General features: G+C 39.6%; 1 pseudogene; it reads left to right on the forward strand.

Annotated features, from left to right (window-relative positions):
• Positions 1 to 4,819: 4,819 nt before the first annotated feature.
• LOC120744912 lies at positions 4,820 to 6,768 on the forward strand (annotated as a pseudogene).
• The last annotated feature ends 4,181 nt before the right edge of the window (positions 6,769 to 10,949 follow it).

Genomic DNA, 10,949 nt, shown 5'->3' on the forward strand with positions numbered 1-10,949 from the left:
AAATGTAGCTGGGTAATTATGTCATTGGCATCGGTGAGCCACTGTCAATATGTGACATATTGAAATCGCGTTTGAATTTGCGCTTGTTTTTTGCTTTCACTTTGCAATCGCGCGAACTGTGTATAGAGAGCGACAGTACTGATTGGTGAGATGATAATTTGTGCACCAATTCCTCTGACATCGTCTTATCAATCGTTAGCTTACTATGCAAACATGACAAGTGAAATCTCCCGCAGCAAGCTTAAACATATGAGAGGTTGATCGCGCAGAGAATCGCTGACCGTTGTGTGTGTGTGTGTGTGTGTGTGTGTGTGTGTGTGTGTGTGTAAAAGCAGCAGGATTTATATTTTAGTTCTGCTGAGCCAAATAAGACAGGTCAGGGTGAAGAAGTGACAGCCAAAGAAAAGCTTACCACAAAACGGAAAAGTTATGACAAATCAGACTATAAGGCAAAAAGAAAGTGCAGCTTTATGGTTTCATGGACAAAAGAATTTCTGTGGCTGCAATATGACGAGCTATATAACCAGGGCTGCACATAAGTGGTCCGCAGGTGCGCATTCGCTGTCAAAAAAAAAAAAAAACGTGCACAAGATATGAAGTTGCAACGCGTGTTTGCATACATAAGATTTTCTGGAGGAGGACAGACATTTAAAACTCTTAAAGATGTCGAAGAAGCTCCTTTAAGCAATTACTTTGGTGTTCCTCCACCTCCAAACAAATGTCAGAAGGAGTCCGAACCACAAAAGAAGCGCGTATTCGCGGAAAAGTGGTTGCAGGAGGTTAGCTGGCTTCAAACAAATGATGAACGCACAGAGATGTGGTGCGGAATGTGCCGTGAAAATCCCACTCTAGTGGACAAAACAGTGCTTTTTATATGGACGCAAACGCGCGTTGCAACTTCTTATCTGGTGCGCGTCTTTTATTTTGACAGCGAATGCGCACATGCGGACCACTTATGTGCACCCGTGTAAATAACATAATGTTCTGCCGGGTGTGTTGTTGGTTTTCTCTCGATTTCTGAGTCAACAAGCGCCTTTGTTACTGGGACCAGTCATTTTAAGAAAGGCCCCCATTAGAAGCCATGAGAAATGCAAAAACGCATTATTGCTCTGTCTGCAATATCTTTCCCAGAACAAACACCAATTGCAAATAACATACTAAAAATAAACCTGAAAAATCTGTTTAGAACAGCGTACTATGTTGCAAAGAGTGAACTACCACTGGCAAAATTTAGCAGTCTTTGCAAACTCCAAAAAACAAATGGCCTCGATCTTGGTTCCACTTGTCTCTTACCCGTGACTTCAGCGGAAATTTCAAATTCAGGATCTGACACAGACTGATTCATGTCCTACACAGTTCTTACAAGTTCATAGAAATTTCTGTTCAATTAGAACCAAGTATTTGAGTTGATGATTGCAATTTTATACAATGTTGTAATTGTTTTTCAACAATTTTTTGATTAATGTTTTGTTTCCTTTAGAATATTATACTTTAATGTATAATATTGTAATGGAAACAAAACAGGAAACAAAACATCAATCAAAAAATTGCTCTCTTTTTTATTCGGGCTACTTACATTTATTTTGGGCTACCAAAAGTCCCTGCCCAAAGGGCTACCAGGGATTTTGAAATTTTGAGAGCCCTGAGATATATTTATTTTTTAATTACTTTTGTTTCAGCAACATTAAATTTAAAAACTGTACTTTTGAGTTAAAATATATATTTATATTTTAATAAATGACAAATTAAAAAGGCATGAACATTTTATTTTGTATCGAAAAAATATTGAACCGTGACACCAAAGTATCGAACCGAACCGTGAATTTTGTGTATCATTGCACCCCTATATATATATATATATATATATATATATATATATATATATATATATTGCACGATTAAGCCTACATTTGAATGCTGTTTTTAATATTAATTTTTTAGTTGCTCTCAAATCTGAGCTGCAGCTGAAGGAATAAAAACTAAAACCATCTGTCAAACATTAATATAATACTCAGTTATAGTCCATCAGTTTATCTTTGTCCTGATGATAGAGTTGTGATATTGGCAAGTTTATTAAATTACACGATCTGCATTTTTGAGTAGATTAGTACTTAAAGTATTCATACAGTGCTTTTAATATTAAACCTTCAGCCCTCCTGCAGCCAGTATACTTCCATCCATAGTTGTGACTGGTCGGATGCTGCCGACACCACCACTTACATGTGACCAGGCCAGTTGCTAGATTGGGAGAACTGAGTTGACAACCAGCTTTGTGTAACCTTTAATATTGATTGCTGATTTGAGATTAAGTAAATTCAGATGATAGAAAGCTACTCTAGATATTTGTTTAACTTGCTTCACAGTACAAGGCGCATATTTAGCTGGATTGTTTTCTCACATCTTAAATTTTGTGTTTACTTTCAAGCTTTTTTTTTTTCGTTCTTTGGGCTTGCCTGCCCCTCGTTCGTTTTTCAGTGCAGTATTCCCACATCTGTCCTGTTATCTAATCCAACTCTATATAGAGCTTCTTGTTGTCAAGATGTCTGTTTTTGCATAAGTTGGATTTCCTGTTTTGTGTTGAACTCGTAAAAGGTTTGCTTTTGTTACTTAATTTTCTTCTGAGTTGATTTGGATTCCCTCCTTTTTCATTTTAAATCACACAGTTTACGAATTATGCTCTGATTCCTCACAAACCCAGTCTGACAAACATGTAAATATGAGTCTAGCAAGTGTGTTGAATTTTGAACCTAATATGCTGCATAAATTTTATCAAGAGGTACACAAATTTTAACAACAAAAGTCACTAATAAATGCCAGAACAGATTTTAACAAAGAAACCAAGAAGAATAACATCTGTAATTTAAAGGTAATCCTAACTACAGAGAAACCACTCGGCACTGGGAAAAAAAACCTTTAACGAGGGCCCCTGACAATAAGCCACTACGGTCCACTCTCCATCATAAACTGGCACACACTGATCCTCGAGGAGTTGCAGCCCTTCACCAAATAGCCAGTCAATCTGTCATTCGAATATAATGATAATAAGTTAACAGCGGGAACATTAAGACAAATATATTAAGACAATACTCCGATTCTGCAAATGTTTGAAACCAACAGATACTACATTTGGCACATTCCCTTTCACCAACCTTACCATAAAAGGATGTCATAAAGACTCAGACTGGTTTTGCAGTTCCTGGGCCTTTGCCAGCTGGAGGCCAGGTGTAGCCGGGAGGAGAGGTGAGAAACAAATTAGATGCAACCCTTTCCACGATTTAAAAAAATAATCTGGTGGCAATATACACAGCGGTTAGATTAAAGACACTGCAGCATACATATTAAACAAATATGTAAGACTGCTTTCTTCCATTTGTGCAACATCTCTAAAGTTAGAAATATCCTGTCTCAGAGTGACGCTGAAAAACTAGTTCATGCATTTATTACTTCCAGGCTGGACGACTGCAATTCATTATTATCAGGATGTCCTAAAAACTCGCTGAAAAGCCTTCAGCTAATCCAAAATGCTGCAGCAAGAGTCCTGACAGGGACTAGAAAGAGAGAGCTTCCCTTCATTGGCTTCCTGTTAAATCCAGAATTGAATTCAAAATCCTGCTCCTCACAAGGTCTTAAATAATCAGGCCCCATCTTATCTTAATGACCTTGTAGTACCATATCACCCTATTAGAGCACTTCGCTCTCGCTCTGCAGGCCTACTTGTTGTTCCTAGAGTATTTAAAAGTAGAATGGGAGGGAGAGCCTTCAGTTTTCAGGCCCCTCTTCTGTGGAACCAGCTTCCAGTTTGGATTCAGGAGACAGACACTATGTCTACTTTTAAGATTAGGCTTCAAACTTTCCTTTTTGCTAAAGCATATAGTTAGGGCTGGACCAGGTGACCCTGAATCCTCCCTTAGTTATGCTGCAATAGACGTAGGCTACCGGGGATTCCCATGATGCATTGAGTTTTTCCTTTCCAGTCACCTTTCTCACTCACTATGTGTTAATAGACCTCTCTGCATTGAATCATATCTATTATTAATCTCTGTCTCTCTTCCACAGCATGTCTTTATCCTGTCTTCCTTCTCTCACCCCAACAATCACAGCAGATGGCCCCGCCCCTCCCTGAGCCTGGTTCTGCCGGAGGTTTCTTCCTGTTAAAAGGGAGTTTTTCCTTCCCACTGTCGCCAAACTGCTTGCTCATAGGGGGTCATATGATTGTTGCGCTTTTCTCTTATCTACTGTACAATATAAAGCGCCTTGAGGTGACTTTTGTTGTGATTTGGCGCTATATAAATTAAATTGAATTGAATTGAATTGAATTGAATTGAATTGAATTGAATTGCTTCGAGTGACACTCAATGTGTCCATGACCCCAGGCAAACAAGAAGGGCCAGATGCAAACTTGGATGGTAGATTTCTGTTGTGTTCTTGGTCTTTACTTATCTGTTTGTTTGTGATATAAAAAATAATGTTTTGTGTCCCAAATATTGGCAGCACAGCAAGTATTTTGTTAACATTGCTGACTTACGATAGGTGTGCCCTTTACTAAAGCATTATTAACGTGGAAATATAACATAATTAATGCATCATAACATGTACGTCATTAAAGCACGTAATTATGTTAAACTTCTGTTTGTTGTAAATGAAACATGTCGAGCATCTTGAACAACTGTATCTAAAAAAAAAATTTTTTAAAAACCCAACCCTGATAATACTTCCCTCTTCCACGCGCGGTACATATTTCCTCATTCCTTCACGTTCAAGGTTCTTTAAATTTGTGAGTGGGTGTAACCAGCTTGTCTGTCTGCAAGCTCAGACAAACTTTTCTATTATTGCAGACAGAGACACATGTTGGCTGTGCATGAAACTGAGAGCTGAAATGGCAGAGCTAGAATTTCAGAACGACCATATAAAATTCTGCTGTTCAATCTGTCTGGATCTACTGAAGGACCCCACAACTATTCCCTGTGGACACAACTACTGCATGAGATGTATCAAAGCCCACTGGGATGCAGAAATACAAAGCAAGCTCACAGCTGCCCTCAGTGCCGACAGACTTTCACACCAAGGCCTTTCTTGATGAAAAACACCATGTTAGCAGATTTAGTGGAGAGCTGAGAAGACTGGACTCAAGCTGCTCCTGCTGATCACTGCTATGCTGGACCTGAAGATGTGGCCTGTGATGTCTGCACTGGAAGAAAAATGAAAGCCTTCAGGTCCTGTTTATTCTGTCTGGTCTCTTACTGTGAGAAACACTTCAGACTCATTATGATGTGGCTCCATTAAAGAAACACAAGCTGTGGAGCCCTCCAAGAAGCTCCAGGAGAACATCTGCTCTCGTCATGATGAGGTGATGAAGATGTTCTGCCGTACTGATCAGCAGAGTATCTGTTATCTCTGCCCTGTGGATGAACATAAAGGCCACGACACAGTCTCAGCTGCAGCAGAAAGGACTGAGAGGCAGAGAGAGCTGGAGGTGAGTCGACAAAACATCCAGCAGAGAATCCAGGACAGAGAGAAAGATGTGAAGCTGCTTCAACAGGAGGTGGAGGCCATCAATCAGTCTGCTGATCAAACAGTGGAGCACAGTGAGAAGATCTTCACTGAGCTGATCCATCTCATCCAGAAAAGAAGCTCTGATGTGAAGCAGCAGATCAGATCCCAGCAGGAAACTGAAGTGAGTCGAGTCAAAGAGCTTGAGGAGAAGCTGGAGCAGGAGATCACTGAGCTGAAGAGGAAAGATGCTGAGCTGAAGCAGCTCTCACACACAGAGGATCACATCCAGTTTCTACACAACTACCCCTCACTGTCAGCACTCAGTGAGTCTACAGACTCATCCAGCATCAATATCCGTCCTCTGAGCTACTTTGAGGATGTGACAGCAGCTGTGTCAGAGGTCAGAGATAAACTACAGGACATTCTGAGAGAGGAATGGACAAACATCTCACTGACAGTCACTGAAGTTGATGTTTTACTGTCAGATCCACCAGAGCCAAAGACCAGAGCTGGATTCTTAAAATATTCATGTGAAATCACACTGGATCCAAACACAGCAAACAAACAGCTGTTATTATCAGAGGGGAACAGAAAAGCAACATTAATGAAACAACAACAGTCTTATTCTGATCATCCAGACAGATTCACTATAATGTGGCAGGTCCTGAGTAGAGAGAGTCTGACTGGACGTTGTTACTGGGAGGTGGAGTGGAGAGGAAACGGAGCTTATGTAGCAGTCGCATACAAGAATATCAGCAGAACAGGGAGTGGGAATGAATGTGGATTTGGACGTAATGACAAATCTTGGTCATTAGATTGTAACAACAACATTTATACATTTTGGTACAACAACATCCAAACTCGTGTCTCAGGTCCTCGTTCCTCCAGAGTAGGAGTGTACCTGGATCACAGAGCAGGTATTTTGTCCTTCTACAGCGTCTCTGAAACCATGACTCTCCTCCACAGAGTCCAGACCACATTCACTCAGCCGCTCTATGCTGGACTCTGGTTTCACTGCTTTGGAAACACTGCTAAGTTTACTAAACTGAAACAGACATGTTTTTAAAGTTGTACATGAGTTGGCTCACATCTGTATATTATTATTATTTTGTATCTGTAAATGATCACAATCAGTGTTGTAGCAGTTCTGCACTGTACTAGATAACGTTTATCTACAAGTTGTTCTAAAGGTCTGTTGAATATTGTATGTATTCAAGTAGCATTTGTTTTTATTTAGTTACTGTTTTTTTGTTTTTTGTTTTCCAATTCATCGGCTGGGACAGAGACAATACAAGACCTTATATATATATATACATATATATATATATATATATATATATATATATATATATATATATATATATATATATATATATATAATTTATTTATTTTATTTTTTTTAAGAAATGAATTATTTATATGAACATATACTCATTTTGAATTTCATGCCAGAACAGTTTTAAGTTTTCTTTTAAATATAATCTTTAGAATTTGCTATTTAAACTGAGGACAGTATTTGTGTCCACAGAATATTTCCTCAGGTGTTTTTATCAGTCAGTTACATAACACCTCAGTACCTGGTGTTTACTTGTTTTTGTATGTGTGAGTCAGAGGTTTTTGATTGGGTGCCAGGTCTACACTGCAGACAGACCAGCTTGAGGTGTTTATCTTTTTCTGTGACGTTATGCTGTAGATATACTGGAAGGATGTGGTGCAGCATTCTTTTGAACTATTACAGCCTTCCTAAAAACATGAACATTTCCTTCAGAAATATTTTCCATTAACCGTCAAACTATTTGCATCTGCAGTCTTTAAAGTGGAGGTGAACTTTTATCATTACTTTTGAAAAACTAACAACAAACAGAAAATCTGCTTGTTACGTTTAAGAAGTCAAAATAATCTCATCTCTGCCATTTGTTGTTTTTGTTGTTGCTTTTACATTGTTCTAAAACTAATGAAGCTTAAATAAAAGAAATAATCAGTGTTGTTGAGAGCTCGTGAACTTACAAACTGACTTGTGTATTCAAACCTTTGCACTCACTCTCACACTTTCTGCACTTTTCAACATCAAAACATAATTATCCCTGAAACCTAATAACTGGTTGGGCCTCCCGTACCAGACATCAACGCCAATCAAGAATTTATTGTTACTAACGATGAGTCTTTTGCATTGTCATGGAGCAATTTTGGCTGACTCCTTATTGCAGAATCTCTTGAGTCAGAATCAAAATCATCTTTATTTGGTCAAGTTTGTGCACAAAAAAGGAATTTGACTCTGGTTCACTTTATTCTGCATGCAAAAAAAGAACCACACCCAAGCATCTCAATCTGATTTAAATCCAGACTTTGATTACGCAATTCCACAACCTTTTTTTTTTCTTTTTCAAACATGGACAGGATGTTAAAGGTCATGCCAAAGCATCGCAGTCTCATTTAAGTCCAAACTTTGATTAGGACACTCCAAAGCTTTTATTTTGTAGACTTATCGATGTGTTTCGGATCATTGTCCTGCTGCATCGCTCAAGTGCACTTCAGCTTCAGGGCACAAACTGATGTCAAGAAATTTTGAATGGCCAGTGATCAAATTACATTTTCACATGGGACCGTTTTTATCCATAGTGTTCAATGTTTTTCATTGGACAGCAGGTCTACACTGCAGACAGACCAGTTTGGCAGAGATGATCTCATCTGTGACATTATACTGTAGATATACTGGAAGGACGTGGTTTGCCATCATTTTTGAATGATTACAGCCTTCCTAAAAACATGAACATTTCTTTCAGAAATATTTTCCATTAACCGTCAAACTATTTGCACCTGCAGTCTTTAGAGTGGAGGTGAACTTTTATCATTACTTTTGAAAAACTAACAACAAACAGAAAATCTGCTTGTTACGTTTAAGAAGTCAAAATAATCTCATCTCTGCCATTTGTTGTTTTTGTTGTCGGCTTTTACATTGTTCTAAAACTAATGAAGCTTAAATAAAAGAAATAATCAGTGTTGTTGAGAGCTCGTGAACTTACAAACTGACTTGTGTATTCAAACCTTTGCACTCACTCTCACACTTTCTGCACTTTTCAACATCAAAACATAATTATCCCTGAAACCTAATAACTGGTTGGGCCTCCCGTACCAGACATCAACGCCAATCAAGAATTTATTGTTACTAACGATGAGTCTTTTGCATTGTCATGGAGCAATTTTGGCTGACTCCTTATTGCAGAATCTCTTGAGTCAGAATCAAAATCATCTTATTTGGTCAAGTTTGTGCACAAAAAAGGAATATGACTCTGGTTCACTTTATTCTGCATGCAAAAAAAGAACCACACCCAAGCATCTCAATCTGATTTAAATCCAGACTTTGATTACGCAATTCCACATTTTTTTATTTTTTTTTATTTTTCAAACATGGACAGGATGTTAAAGGTCATGCCAAAGCATCGCAGTCTCATTTAAGTCCAAACTTTGATTAGGACACTCCAAAGCTTTTATTTTGTAGACTTGTCGATGTGTTTCGGATCATTGTCCTGCAGCATCGCTCAAGTGCACTTCAGCTTTGTGGTGTAATCGCATAGATGTTAGAGTCAGTCAGTGTAGTTAGGCAGCTAGAGGGCGAGACCCGTGGGTTTGAACAGTAATGGGATGTTATGTGGATCAGAGTAAGAACGGAAAAATGAAGAGTTGTTTATGAATCACACAGTGGACCCGCGTATAATCAATAACATTACATGGTCTCAGAAGTCCTGTACTGATCCATATAGCCTCGACTGAACGAACCGGTATTTTGCGGAGCTCACTGAAAACGAGAGGGAGAATTTGGCAGATGAAACTGCACAGAGAGCGCAGCAGGGCCGAGTGTGACATCCAGCATCCGACTTTTCAAAGCCGCAGGTGTGGTCCAAATGGATACGGAAGTTTGAGAGATTCTGTCTCGCCAGTAATTTGAACGTGACTTAGAGGAGAACCAAGTCAACACTTTAAGTTACTGCATGGGAGATGAGGCGGACGATGTGCTTCGCGGTCTGAGTTTAACAGCTGAGCAAAGGACAACGTATGTGGGGGTACGTGATGGATTCCAGGCTTTTTTCATTGTGAAGAAGAATGTGATCCACGAACATGCCAAATTCAACATGCGCCGACAGGGAGAGAATGAGACGGTGGATGCTTCTGTGACTGCACTGTATGCACTAGCAGAACACATGATGCTACATGATGAACTGATACGCGATAGGCTCGTTGTCGGTCTCACGGACAAACGGCTGTCAGAACGCACGCGGCTTGACCCAGATTTGACCCTGCAGAAGGCAATCACCATGGCGAGGGAAAGTGAAGAGGTAAAGCGACAACAATCCTCCTTACAAGGTGACTCTAGAGCTGAGGCTAGCGATGCTCAGTCCGTAGATAGAGTGCATAAAATCAGTCGTAAGCCTGTTAGAACCAAAACCTCTCCAGACTGATAGTCGTCAAGCTAAAACACGTGGGTTCTGAGAAGACAGCAAAAAAGGGTCAATGTGTCATAAATGTGGTGGCGCTCCATCCCATTCAAAGCAAGATTGTCCAGCACATGAAGTAAAATGCCATGCATGTGGGGGGAAAGGACATTACAGGCGCATATGCAGGGCACCCAAAACTGTGCATGAGGTCGAAGAGGACGAACACGGTTTGTTCCTTGGTAGCATTAAGTGTGAGGATGAACCGTGGAATGTTCCTTAAGCATAAATAACAAGAACGTGTCATTTAAAATTGATATGCGTGCTGATGTGACAGTCCTAGTGTTTAAGGAACTCTACAGGCACAACCATCCCCCTCAGTCTCCACAAACCAACCAAGGCTCTGCTGGGTCCCGGGTCTTTGGTGTCAGTGAGCTTGCTCTCCACTCCTCATCCCATTTTTGAAGCATCCTCCCTCCCCATACTTAATAAAGTATGCTGAAAAGCATGTTAATTCAATTCAATTTTATTTATATAGCGCCAAATCACAACAAAAGTCGCCTCAAGGCGCTTCATAGATACAGAGAAAAACCCAACAATCATATGAACCCCTATGAGCAGCACTTTGGCGACAGTGGGAAGGAAAAACTCCCTTTAATGCCATCGGGTCTGCTGTGGTCATTTACACTGAAGCTGTCACGTTCTTGGATGATGGTGGTTGCTGTGGTCATTGTTGCAATTTATACAGATTTTATACAGATTCCTTAGAAAACTTTCCATTACCTGTAAAGTTTCAAGGAGAGGTGAACCTTTTGTTATCACTGCTCCTGAAAGCCTAAGCAACAAACAGCACATCTGCATGCTACATGTACCCAGTGAAAATAATCTAATCTCTCATAATAGTTGTCTTTTTTGTTTCTTTTATTGTACTAAAACAAATAAAGCACGAGTAACAGAAGTAATCACTTTTCAGTCTCTTACAAACACCCTGTGATGCAAACCTTTGTACTCACTCTCACACTTCTC

This window comes from Simochromis diagramma, unplaced genomic scaffold (assembly GCF_900408965.1).
Source record: "Simochromis diagramma unplaced genomic scaffold, fSimDia1.1 OVJJ01000355.1, whole genome shotgun sequence".
Classification (NCBI taxonomy): domain Eukaryota; kingdom Metazoa; phylum Chordata; class Actinopteri; order Cichliformes; family Cichlidae; genus Simochromis; species Simochromis diagramma.